The sequence below is a fragment of the Pezoporus wallicus genome, unplaced genomic scaffold (genome assembly GCF_028554395.1).
Source record: "Pezoporus wallicus isolate ANWC-B61680 ecotype Strahan unplaced genomic scaffold, APGP_CSIRO_Pwel_v1 contig_865, whole genome shotgun sequence".
NCBI classification, from domain to species: domain Eukaryota; kingdom Metazoa; phylum Chordata; class Aves; order Psittaciformes; family Psittacidae; genus Pezoporus; species Pezoporus wallicus.
This window is the reverse complement of record NW_026636827.1, coordinates 1,143,750-1,157,527: the sequence shown is the minus strand read 5'-3', so window position 1 is coordinate 1,157,527 and position 13,778 is coordinate 1,143,750. Positions and strand designations below refer to the sequence as shown.

At 40.5% G+C, this 13,778-nt stretch overlaps 1 pseudogene; it reads right to left on the bottom strand.

Moving 5' to 3' along the window:
* The window catches only part of LOC130595272 (von Willebrand factor D and EGF domain-containing protein-like), a 184,152-nt pseudogene that overhangs the window by 74,231 nt on the left and 96,143 nt on the right, over window positions 1-13,778 (bottom strand).

The window sequence follows — 13,778 nt, the reverse complement described above, 5'->3', positions numbered from 1 at the left end:
ATGATTCTGGCACAATTATTTTAATCTGAAATTTAAATGTCTTTGCCCTCATTTGGGCTGTATTGGGTTTGCATGACAAGGTTTCAGTTGCAGGGGCTACAGGGGTGGCTTCTGAAGCGTTTTGAAGCTTCTCCCATGTCCAACAAAGCCAATGCCAGCAAGCTCCAGGACAGACCCACTGCTGGCCAGGGCTGAGCCCATCAGTGACAGTGGTAATGCCTCTGGGATAACATCATTAAGGAGAAAAAGCCACACAACAGCAATTGCAGTGGGAGAGTGAGAACCTGTGAGAGCAGCAGCTCTGCAGACACCAAGGTCAGTGCAGAGGAAGTGCTCCTGTCACCAGAGCAGAGATTCCCCTGCAGCCCTGGAGGTCCATGGTGCAGAGCATGGAGAAACAGGTTGTCCCCCTGCAGCCCATGGAGGTCCGTGGTGGAGCAGATCTCCACCTGCAGCCCATGGAGAGCCCAGTGCTGGAGCAGGGAATGCCCAAAGGAGGCTGTGACCCTGTGGGCAGCCCATGCTGGAGCAGGCTCCTGGCAGGACCTGTGCCCCATGGAAAGAGGAGCCCCTGCTGGAGCAGGTTTGCTGCAGGAGTTGTGACCCCGTGGAAAGGACCCATGCTGGGGCAGTCTGTTCCTGAAGGACTGCACCCATGGAAGGGATCCACACTGGATCAGTCTGTTCCCGAAGGACTGCACCCATGGAAGGAACCCACACTGGATCAGTCTGTTCCCGAAGGAATGCACCAATGGAAGGGACCCACACTGAAGCAGTCTGTTCCCGAAGGACTGCACTCATGGAAGGGACCTACACTGGAGCAGTTCATGAAGAACTGCAGCCTGTGGGAAGGACTCATGTTGGAGAAGTCCATGAAGGACTATCTCTTGTGGGAGGAACCCCACACTGGAGAAAGGGAAGAGTGTGAGGAGCCCTCCCCTGAGGAGGAAGGAGCAGCAGAGCTAAGGTGTGATGAACTGGCCACAACACCTGTTCCCCATCCACCTATGCCACTGTGGGGGAAGGAGGTAGAACTCAGGAGTAAAGTCTAGGAAGAAGGGGTGGAGGGAAAGTGTTCTTAAGATGTAGCCATTTCTTATTATTCTGATCTAATTTGATTGGTAATAAATTAAATAATTTCCCCAAGTGGAGTCTATTTTGTCCATGTCAGTAACTGGTGAGTGATCTCTCCTTGCCCTTACTTCAACCCACAGCCTTTTGTCATATTTTCTTTCCCCCTTCCAGCTGAGGAAGGCAGTGAAAGAGCAGCTTTGGCGGGCACTGAGTGTCAAGCCAGGGTCAACTCACAATATGGGCCTATAAAGTAATTTTTATTCACTGATATATTTGAAAAATGTGAACTTTCATTTTATCTTGGTAACTGGTACTTTCTTGCAATCAGTGCAAGTCTGAAAATGCATTTTCCCATTAGTGTTAGTGAGAAAGTGAGCAAATGAGTTAAGATGTACCTGATTAATCTTCATTTTATGAAAATGCAGACCTGTGGCCTCCTATTACTTGCCTTGGTAGGAAAGCAGGGTATTTTCACATGACCAAAACTGCATAACATGCATCTTAGTATACTTCTTGCTAAGGCAGGAGATAGGTATAGAAATTATATACCTTACAGTTACGGTGCCGTCACCAAACAGGCTGGAAGAGGTAAAATAGCAGAGACATTTCAGAAGTAAAGTTAAGCTGCCTTTCAGGGGAGACTCCTCAGTCTTATTCGCTTCCATTAAAAACTGCAAAGTATAAATAGTCAACCAAGGTCTTTCTGGAAGTGGCTGCTTGAGAAAGGTCCTTCATAAAGTGTGATGTATCAGGTATTCATACCCCACGTAAATATGAAGAAAAGAAAAATCACAGACAGGAGAATGTGAAGGAGAGAAGAGGAAAGAGTTAGGCTATGCAGCTGACCTATGAAATAGATTTTCCTCTTCTAAAGCAGTTATTACACACAGTACATCAAAGGGAGGGAAAGGGCTAAGGAAGAGATGAACAATCCATATTAAACCTTTATGATCTTTAAATTACCTTTAATTTGCAAAGTCCAGTTGGTTGGAATTGGCAGGCCTGGCAGACCGCATTGTACAGGGTCAGCACTCTGGAATTACTGTACTGGAAGCCATCGTTAGAGATCTAAATGATACAAAATAAGTAATAATGTTCCATATGGAGACTGTCTGCTCATTTTGGAGCATATACCATTGCCCCCTTGAACTGGATGCTTGCCAGCAAGATAAATTAAACCACTTGTGAGTGGCTCTCCTGCAAGCTAACAAATCGTTTAGTGCTCCAAACTGGAAACTGTTCATTAATAACCAAAAGATCTTTTGGCTCAGTTGGCATTTAACTTTTCTCATTGCTGTTAGGTTTTTTCTGAGTTGTCTGGTTTTTTTTTTTCTTTCAACAGCCAGTGGAAAATGTACTCAAGTGCTACAATCTTTCAAGGAGCTGTGAAATGAAATTAAGATTTTTGGCTGAAATTCAGGACCCTTTTGTACTAATGGCAAAAAAAAACCACAAACAACAAAAAACAAAAAAAAGAGGATTTTTTATTCGATATGTGATTTTAAATTAACCTTAAAAAAGTGCTAGGGTAGATAATACCAGAGAGCAATACTCCCATTTCCATAGGAAGGTACATTATAACAGTCACCTCTTGTCCCAGAGCACAGTCACAGTTTCTTGGACATGTAGGTGATTTAGAAAGCCTTAATATAGCATGGTGGTTTTCATATATGAATGCTTACACAAGGAGAAAGGGTTAACTGAGTTTATATTTTAATTTTTCTACAATATAAATAAAAAGATGTGAGACCAGTGTGGAAAGGGTTAGTTTTTGAGAGAGCCTTGTGACACCTTTTTAGAGGTGTGAATGTTAACAGCACCCCAAAACACTGCTAAAAGCCATGCTGTAAACACTGATGACCTCCAGCAAGAAAGCAAAGCCCTTTCTTTCCAGTATTTTTTAGGTGTTTGGTTTCTCATAGTCAAACTAAAGCCACTGTTTAGCAGATTGACCAAGGCCTTTGTTTTGGATCATTCAGGTACTCCCCTGTCCTCTTGCTATAAAAGAAACCCCAAAGCCCTCCTCAATCTCTATTGCTACCCCAAAGCTGAGAAATCCTCATCCCTTTTCATGGGACTTTTACGTGGTCAAGAATATAAAGTTTTTTTATCAATTAATAAACTCAGTTCACGGAAAGAATGTGTATTAAATTGGACAAAAATAACTGAAAGTGCAGGGAGTAGAACTTTTAATTGGTCTAAAAATTCAGTAAAATTCATTGGTATAGCTTTAAGAAAAATAATAGGTTTTTCCTAGGCATCGTATTCAGTTGCAGTATTAGATCTTTGTGTGTTATACTAAAGGTAAAAACTCTTTAAAAGAAGTAAAGAACTTACCCGGCAGTTTGAGAACAGAAAAAATAAGCAATAGGCAACCCCCCTCAAGACCTGTTCTTCAGAAAGACAGTGCTTATTGGCAGCAAGATCTCCATTAAGAATATGTTATTCCTATTGCAATTTACATTTCTTTTCATTTCAGTCTTTTACCAAAGCATCCAATGTTGTCTCAATACTGGTGCACTAATAATGGATGAGGGAATGGGTAGATAGGGAAAAATGTAAAAAGCTAGAAAGTTGCACTAATTGTTCTGTCTGAAGTGAGCATTGTGAGTGAAATGTAACTCTGGCCAATTGGATTTTTTTTTTAAAGTGTATTTTTTTCTACATTCCATTATAAACACCCATTTTGGTGCCTTTTCAGAATTGGGATGTTATATAGCTATTTTAATTGCTTTTCCATTAGTCACCTTAGTGATGTGGAACAAATACTTCAATGAGACCCAAGCTGAGCAAACCTCTCTTCAAATTCAGTTGGTCCTTAAAAGCCAAAGAAATGCATAGAATTGTAGCTTGATTCTTGAACATACGTATCATCTGGAGAGAAAGAGCCACTTCTTCTTGATAAGCAATCAGGACAATCGGGAAGTCTGACACTTCTGCCTGAAGTATTTCATTCATCACAAAACAATACTGGATATTTGTATCACTCATAATCTACATACAGTTTGTCTCATACGAATGTTTGTAAATGAAAAAAGAAAGATGTAAAAACTTGCTGAATTCAAATTCAGTTTCTGCCTCACTGGCTTTTTAATAAGTATTTTTTCTTCTCTTGACAAATACAAGAAAATATAAAGACTTAAGGATAAGCCAGACCTTCTTCCCAAATTAGATCAGTGCCTGCCAAGCTCTTTCACTTCTTTGGCCAGGCAACTCTGTGGACAGCCCATCTCATTTGCTGTCCAAATAGGAGTTTGTATTTTGATATCTAAACAAATTATACCAAACACTCTGGTGCAGCCCCATGTATTTTCTTATCTAGGTTTGGCAGCATGTCATGGAAGGAATGAGCAAAATCTGAAACATGAATACAGGAGCAGATAAAATGAAAGAGCACCGAGAAAAGCTTGTCAAGCCCTTACTCCCACAGTGTTGGTTGTGAAAAAGGCTTATGAGAAATTTATGTGCTGATTCCTCTGAAATTTGATTTGGGAGTGGGGAGTGATTCTGAAAATATCGAGAAGTGTTATTTCCAGAAAGAACTGTTTTGATTTTCGGTCTGCAAACTATTTTACCTACAGTTTTTAAAGTATCTATTAACACCATCTAGAATATCAACATTGCAGGAAATCTCAATAGGATTTTTCCAGAACATGAATTTTTGAACATCTGTGGAATTGGTTTCAAATAATTTTTTATCTTGAAAAGCTCTGTCATTTTATTCTCTCTGCTGCCTATGACATTGAGGACTGAGCTCTGTCTTCTCAATTCAATCCGCAAAAAAGTCCACAGGAGAATTAGGATTTGCATGTGGACAGGGATGATTTAATTGCGCATTTGCTGCATAGCCATCAACCTATTTTTCTGCAAGGTTTGAAGGAGAGGGAAAGGGAAGAAGGCTTACAGGTGCAGAGGTTTTCCTGAACTTCAGTGCAAGGAATGAGACATTATATAGCTGTTTTGAGGGGGAGATAGAAACAAATATTTTCAGACCTCCTCAAGGCTGAAAGGCAGTAACTTGAGAGCAAACTGCAGTGCAATACACCTGAGCTTTAAGGAAGCTATGCTGGTTACACTGGAGAAATAGCCTTGTACACATGCAAAAATGTTAGCTGTCCTTTTGGGCCAGGAAACTCAAGGCTGCCCTCTCAGATCCTTCCTTCAGTATTTCATCTCACAGTTGGCAGAGTTCAGTGTCTCTTTTGAGAAATGGAGCATGAAGCAGAGGGACTGCCCTCTCTCACATCACCTTCTCCAGAAGAAAGGTCCAAGGTCTATCCCAGCAGCTGATGGTCAGGCTCTGTTCCCACAGAGATCTTACAATAATCTCTTAAAAGACAAATCCCTACCTATTTAAAATAAATGACTGAAAACGAGCACCGCCAAACTTTTTTCTGTTTCCCCAGGTCACATGGCAAAACATGTCTCAGTCTGGCATACAGACAGCTGTGGGGTGCAGGACAGGCAGTAGCACCCCAGCAAGTGAGTGTTTTATGTGTTTCATTTAACATGCTGCAATTTTCAAAGCACATCTGCAGTTTCCTACAATGACAATGTAGTTTTCTCAGCTGTAGAGCCTTTAAATGACCTGTCTTATAAAAAACAGCCAAGCTGCAGAAAATAACCATCCAGGCTCAAAGTGATACCAAGGGTAGCAGGCACAGGGTCAGTAAGGCACTGAAATATTTAGAAAGTAGGTATCATTTTATGAACAAAAGGGACTAAAACTGCAGCAGATTACCTGGCAGGAGCAGGTACTGCACACACCTCTTCCTGCAGTCATTCAAGGCCAAAACAAAGACACCCCTGCTCATGCTGTGCCATCCATCACTTGCTGTCCAGGAGCTGGACAGTGCTCTGCTCCTGTACTGGGTACACATCAGTCTTGCTACAAGGGTGTCACATCTATCTTATACCTGATGCCTAATCAGGAGTTTCAGCTGGGGTTTCCAGAAATGAAATACTAATGATTAACAATTGATCAGTATGACTGCATCAATCTCAGGTGATCACCTGGAGAAATGATTTTAATTTGCACTTCTCTATTGCCTACAAAGACACCTGTGTTTAACACCTATTGTTTTAGTTGTTTGTGGGTTGTTTTTTTTATTCCCTACATGACATTAACATTAGTATTTTTACAGGCATTTTCATTTCTGAAGGGAAGCAAATTGTTCTTTGCATTTTAATTTACCATGACAACTCATTTTTTCCTAAATAATTTCTTGGAAACATAAGAATTCCTACTTTGACTTGCCATCTTGCGAACGGTTCATCACCAGTCACAAAGTGCACAGCCTCTGGCTCTTTAATGTTCAGGAGAGGAATTTCACAGTGAACAGCCTTGGAGCTGAGAAAATCTGCTTATGTGGTTTCTTGGTCTCTTGATATCCATTCGCCGTTGAGATGCTGCAGTAAAACAGAAGGAAGGTGCAGAAAATGAAGGCTCATATAGAGAAATTCAAATTGTCAACATATGTTTATATTTTTAATTAATAATATAAGGCAGTTCCAGGTGGTTTATTTAAAAGAGATGATGCTGTTACTCTAGCCACAGTAAAGAGCAAGCCATGCTCCTGTATGCATGCAGGGAGTCTAATGATTTAGGAAGTTCTGCGGTCTGTGCTTGGGATAAGCAGCTGGGATGAGACAGGGTAACATGGTGGAGCAACTTTGTGTTTGCTCCTGGAGCTCAGCATCCCACTTGTTGATCCTTGAAAATGATGTCAGCTACTTATCCAGACCAGCTGCACAGGACATCACTGCTTGTTAAGCAGGCATGGTAGGCAAATCTCAGCTGTGCCTCGTTAGCATGTTAGCACTGAATGGGAACCAGGCTAACTGTCTTTTATGGGGTGGATTTATGAGATGAATCAAACACAAGTATGCTGAAACACCAAATAATTCAATCCTAGCATTGCCTGTGTATAGTTGTTTATAATAAAATTATAGTGTTAGCAAAAGAGGTGGGTATAATACTCATTAAAACTTCTAATTTGGTGCTGAACTATGAGTAAGAAAATGCAAATAAGAGCCTCTGTAACTATGTTGTGGAAACCTTATATTTAACCACAAAACTTATCATTCAAATATGTTTAGGAAAATAACTAAATATACTGATTCCAGATGCACACAATGAGAGATAATATTGCGATTTCAGGCTTCACTGGGCTACAGTGCAGCTGAACCAAACACGAGTTAAACAAAACCCCACAGAGAAAATTGGCAAGAACACACAGCTGTGCATTTCTAAGGAACCAGTCCTGGACAGGGCTGAGGCTCTTCACCTCCCCTCACTTGGAGCAAACATATTTGCAGTGGGTTTTGGAGGTATTTGCACCTTACTGTGGCAATGAGAGATGATGGCACTTGGCACAATTCATGGTAAAAGATATTAATATGAACATGTCAAAATTTGACTCTATCATCAGTACTTTACAAACCCTTGGGAAGCTGCTTAAAATTAATCTGGTGACCTTGCAGTGCAGGTTGGGTGACTCTTTGAAGCCAAGGCCAAACACCCGAATCCTGGTGCAGTCAGAGGCATGGATGTTGCAGAGGACCCCGTTCTCTAAGTTTGTGATTGCCAAAGCTTGCTCTGAAAGGTGAAATAGATATAAAGCTTTAGAGAGTAACACTTCCATGCTGTACCGTTCCAGTTAATCGGAGATTTTGTTGTTGGTGTACCTGGTTATTTTGGTTTAATTTTTTTTTCTTAGGGTCTTCCTTGCCTCCCTGTGAATTTCTCTTGAAAAGAGAAGCAGCGGTTGTCAAAATGGGAAGCAGCAAACTTCCACTGAATAATTGCCCTGTGCACCAAGCACTGCAAGATGTATCAGTGAGCATTATATGGCTCATGGAATCAATTAACTGAAGCTGCAGCTTTGTGTTAAAAGGTCTCCAGTGTTAACACTTCTGTTGACCCAGGTAACTGGATGGGAGCACAGCTTAGAGGATGGGGTGTCATGCCATAGCACAGAGAAGCATGACAATGAGAGGTGGAAATATCTAACATGACCATGCCACCAGGCTCGTCATAATGTCAAACAGCAGTGGAAAAGACAGCCCCCTTTTTTTTTTTTCTCCTAAAGCTATGGATGCAGTAAAAATAATGATCCTCAAAGGGATACTTGCTTGCGAAGGTTAAGTCATTAATTGGTTGTACTCAGCTCTGCACAGTGTCAGCACAAATATCATGCACCAGCAAAGTTTCACTTAAATCCTATTTGGAAGCCTTAAATAGGGCTTAAGTGATGTACAGCCAGTGCTGCCCCCTGTACAAGGTTGAATTTCAACCATTACTGTTTTTAAAATATTTTATGATTCTCAGATAAAGTATCATTTGTGTTCTTTTGCACTTCAGGTATTCAACACCTAAAATGGCTCATTGTTTTAATATTGGGGTTATTTTACAGCATAAAAATGCAAGTCCATTGCATCACAGAATTCACATCTTTAGAAAAAATATAATTGGGCAGATATTTGTGTCGGCACATGGATAGAGCAACAATGAGATCTTTAATATCCTGCCTCAATAGCAGCAGTCAGTCAGGATCATGGTTTTATCTTTTTACAGATAACATTTGTAGTTCCAATGAGAAGCAACTATGATGACAAGTAACACAAAGCAGAAAATTTGCTCCTTGTTTCCTGAATAACACAACAGCAGGGGCATTAGCAGGAGATCTCAGAGGCATGTCATTCACCAGCACAGTGTAGTGCAAGCTGTTCTCCCTGTTACATGGTGGGGAGGGGCTGCTTAGCTTTTCCTCTTCAGTGCCACATCACCGCTGCTTTGGTGAAGAAGCACTGCTCATCAGTTTTCTCTGAGTTGTAGCTTATCTAAAACAGAAGCTCTGCGTTGTCTGATGTTTTAATGGTACATTGGTTCAGCTCTGATTCAAGGGGCAAAATGCTCTGAGCAGAGTAGATAACTTTCACAGTACTTTGCTGTTCCTTTAGGGCTCTGCCATTTGATCTGTAACTAGGATGAATGCAGTTTAAACACTGTGATCCCACCAGATTGCAACCCATAACCACACAGCTGCATGACTCAGTTTTCCAGAGAGGAAGGAAAGCAACACAAATGTGAAAAATAGTGAAAAGGCTTTTTTTATACTTCTGAAATGCTTTAGGCTTTTATTTCTTTAATTTTTTTTTCATTGATTTTCTTGCAGCAGTGTTAGCAGCAGTGTTGGATGGTTTGCAGTATTTACAAGAAGAGAAATGGTTTACAGCTTATCAGTATTCATCAGTTATTTGTGGATTCCTGTAATGTACAAAACTATTAGTCAGATGTAGTGAATGGTTTTGATAAATTGCCTTCTTCTGTGGTTAGTACATAAAAATAATAAAAAAATTGCTTCATTGTGTTTTTCATGAGATTTTAATAGTTAGCCCCACTAGTCCCGAGGTAGCTCAGATTACATTAACATTTTCATTATCATTGCAGATTTTCAGGCTTCTGTGGACGAAGTAAAATCTCATAGCCTGGGAAGGAGTGAGGCACAGAAGAATGCTTCTGCAGCCATTCTTCTTCTAGGAAGGCACTCTCAGCTTGGTTGCTTGCTGATGAGCCCTGCATGCTTCCCTGAGGGTTTCCTTACATCTTTATAAGCATCCTGACACTACCATGGCACCACTGTGTCAGGGCCACGGCAAGATTACTCAGCCTCAATGCTTTTTGAAATGATTTACAGTACCAGCACAGAGTTTTGTATTTATTTCTCAAACCATTCTGTACACAGTTGTCATGGTTTAACCACAGCTGGCAACTAAGCACCATGCAGCTGCTTGCTCACTTCCCCCCAGTGGAATGGGGTAGAGAATCACAGAATCATAGAATGGTTTGGGTATGAAGGGACCTTAAAGATCATCTAGTTCCAACCCCTCTGCCAGAGGCAGGAAAACCAGTCAGAAGAGTAAAACTGGGGGATATTGTGGGTTGAGATACAGACAGTTTAATGGGATAGAAAAGGGATAAAAAAAAAAAAAAGAAGGTAACAATAATGATTAAAAAAAAGAGTATATGAAATAAGAGATGCACAATGCAACTGCTCCCCAGCTGCTGACCAATGTCCAGCCAGTTGCCAAGCAGTGGCCCCAGCCAGCTTTGCTCCCAGTTTCTATACTGAGCATAAAGCTATGGTCTGAAATATCCCTTTGGTCAGTTGGGGTCAGTTGTCCTCCCAACTTTTTGTGCACCCCCTGCCTACTCACTGGCAAGGCATGACAAGCTGAAAAGTCCTTGTCTTAGTATAAACACAATTTAACAGTAACTAAAAACATCAGTGTATTATCAACATTATTCTCATACTAGCTAGTAGGAAGAAAATTAACTCTGTCCCAGCTGAAATCAGGACAACACTTTGTACAATATCTTTAAATTGATGTAAATATGGAAGAAATATGTCACCATATATGCTTTGGATCTCTTCTCTCAAGATTTGCCATGTTGTGGGTAAATCAAGGTGAAAATGAGATTTATTCTTCTGGTAAGAGGGATGTAAGGTTCATGGTAGAGAAGTGCACCTTGTGTTTTCTGTAATTTGACGAAGGTGGAGAAGAGGGAAGGGACTGAGTTGTTGTTCAAGTGGGCTTTTTTCTGTTACCTCAGCTGGACTTGTCAAGCCATCTTCAGTTGGGAACGCTCTAAAGGGAGGAATGCAGAGCACAGCTATGAGGAAGACCATATTTAATTTAATGCTCTATTCCATTATTTCTGGCCAGCTGCAATGTGGCACTGAGAAGGTGCTGGAGTCCCCATGCAGATTTTTACTTTCCACAAGGGGTGTTACAAGAAGAAGGAGAGGAAGGAAGTCTGATGAAAAATGAAAGTAAATATAATGACTCCTTTTTAAATAAATGAATTCTGAAGTTCAGATCTTAGGCCTCAGTATAGGTAGTACATCACTTTTGAAAATTATTCTTTTTGCTAACTATTTTAAAATGAGGTATCACATATAATGAGTGCAGAAGTTTTAGGCATTTGTTTTTAATGTGGTTTTCTGTTTGTCTTTCCCTCTGCCTTCTAGTTTTGTTGTGTATTAAGCAGTTTCAAGCAAACATGAAAGGTGAAATATCAATTACATTAGCTTCAGAAACATCTCATGACAGTCAGTAGCTGGTATTCACCCGTACAGATCCTGCTCTTGTTGGGGGAAACACAAGGTTCAGCTGTTGTTAATCTTCTCCCCTTGTTAGTGGATGGGTAGTTAACAGCCTGTACAGCCTGGGTCAGACAGGTGGAGGCATGAGAAGGAAATATTGGAGGGCCTGAAAAACCTTAGCAAAAGAGCTGAAAGTAGTTCAGTAGAAGGCTAGAGGAGAGAAAGACAGGAGCAAAGGAAAGAGCTAGGAAATCACAGAGGTAAGAGTAAGGGCAAAAGTGCAGATATCCAGAGAAAGCAGAGGCTGAGGTGACCTGGGATGGATGTCTGATGTCTGTGGCGAGGCAAGTTAGAGCAGGAGAGAAATCTGTGGGAAATCAGATAGTGCGTAGAACAAGCTTGTGAAATGTATGATCTGTTTGAACATTAATAATTTATGTTTAGAAGTGTATATATAACAATCTGGGACAGAACATCCTCCTTCTTTTCTCTCTGACCTATAGGCCAAAAATGTACTTTGACTTTTACTGGAAGATTAAAAACTGAACCTCAGGGTAGCACCTGGGGCAGGGTGCAGTCATGTTATAGAGGAAGATGTAAGGAGCTGCGTGTTCACATCTGCTGGCCCAGAACCAGAACAGCTGACAGAACTTTTTTTTAATTTTAGCCTGGAGTAAAGGAGGCTCAGGGGAGACCTAATTGCTCTCTGCAACTACCTGAAGGGAGGTTGTAGAGAGGTGGGTGTCAGTGTCTTCTCCCAAGTAACAAGCAGTAGGAACAAACAATCAAGAGGAGAAGGCTTCAAATTGTGCCAGGGGAGGTTTAGATTGGATATTAGGAAAATTTCATCACCAGAAGTATTGTCAAGCTTTGGAACAGGCTGCCCCTGGAGGTGGTGGAGTCACCATCCCTGGAGGTACTTTGAAGACTTGTAGATGTGGTGCTTAAAGACATGGTTTAACGATGGATTTGGCAGTGCTAGGTTAGCAGTTAGACTCGATGATCTTAAATGTCTTTTCCAACCTAAATGATTCTGTGATTCTAAAGTACCAAACTATAGATCAATGATCCTAGCTGACATGGGGTGAATCTAGATTTCTGCTTTGAGGATCTCTAATACCCAGTACAGATTGCAGAAGTGAGGCCTAGAAGAGTATGGGAGATGTATTTTTCAAGTACTCATGGCATGCAAAAAATGGACTGGCTCAATTTCACACTGAAATCATCCACGTGTTGCAACAGTATGGCAGATTATTTTTGCTTTAGAAATCTCAGTATGACATTTTATGTTTATTTGATCCTTCTATTTTTAAAAGACTTGCTAGTAATTTATTTTGGCAATAGAAAGGAAGACTGCCCTGTTAGCTATGGGATATCACCTCTTTCCTAGATGGCCTTGAAAGGTGTTGAAATCTAAGATCTGGTTGTGCATTTGTGGAGTTTACTAGCTTACCAAAGGAGGTCTTGGTTTCAGTCTCTTGAAGGCACTTGAGGGCAGAACCCCTGGTAGCATCTTGTGGCTTTCCGTGAATGATAGCCTTGATGCCACTTGAAAGGATATGGGTACCAGGGTGCTCATGGATGTCGTCATGGTTCTTAGTCAATGCTAGTATCCAACTGGTTGTTTTTAGTAATTTACCCATCTTTGCAGTTACTGATTTAGCATAAAATCTTGTGAATGAAAACCCAAATGTAATAACAATTGTTTGAACATTCTGCACTGAGAGATCATGGTTTCATTACACAACATAAAGCATGATATAAAGGCATCACAGGTTTGCCCTGAATTTGGTCAGTTTAAATCAGACTTTTTAACATTTCACAGGTTTTGATTCTGTCATTAATTTGTTATTTATCATGTATGTGTGAGTATTTGGGGAAGGGGGTTGTTTGTTCAGGGCTTTTGGTTTTGTTTTGGATTTAACAAGATTTAAGAATGAAATTTCCTTCAGTGCCTACAAACAGTGTGATGTAAAGAAGGTATAGGCATACATCTGGAGTGTCTGGCTTTGGTCAGTTTAAATCAACTGTATAGTTTTGTAAACTTTCCTAGCATTTAATTCTGTATACTTCAGAAAATAGTTTTGTGTAGCTACATGTTTCACTAAACTGCTTTTACTGCTTTGTGTTAAAGCAAATAAACTAATCACCAGAAAAGACTCATCTCCCTTATGTGATTTTTAGAGAATAGTATGGGTCACTGAGCATGCAACCTTCTGTGTATCACGAGGATTTGATATCCTCTTAAAATTTGGCTTCTATTGACTTTGTAACCATGAAGCTAATAACCCTCTTCCTGCTCAGCCAGGTCTGTGTTTTGAATGGAAAGAACTGCAAGTTAAAACAGTAGATGAAGGCTGGTATTGATGTTGGCCTTTTCTGATGCATGTTTATTGCATCTGCACCATCAAAAATTAAACTAAAATTGCTATGAAAAGAAGAAAAACTTCAAAACTAGCAGGCAAGCTTGTCAGTCCCTAAGAATTACCCACCAATACGTTTTATGTGACTGGGAAAAATCTGTTTCCATCGTTATAAAATGGAGTACCTACATGTCAGTCAGGATGCGTTAATGGTAGGTTAGGTTCACTTTCT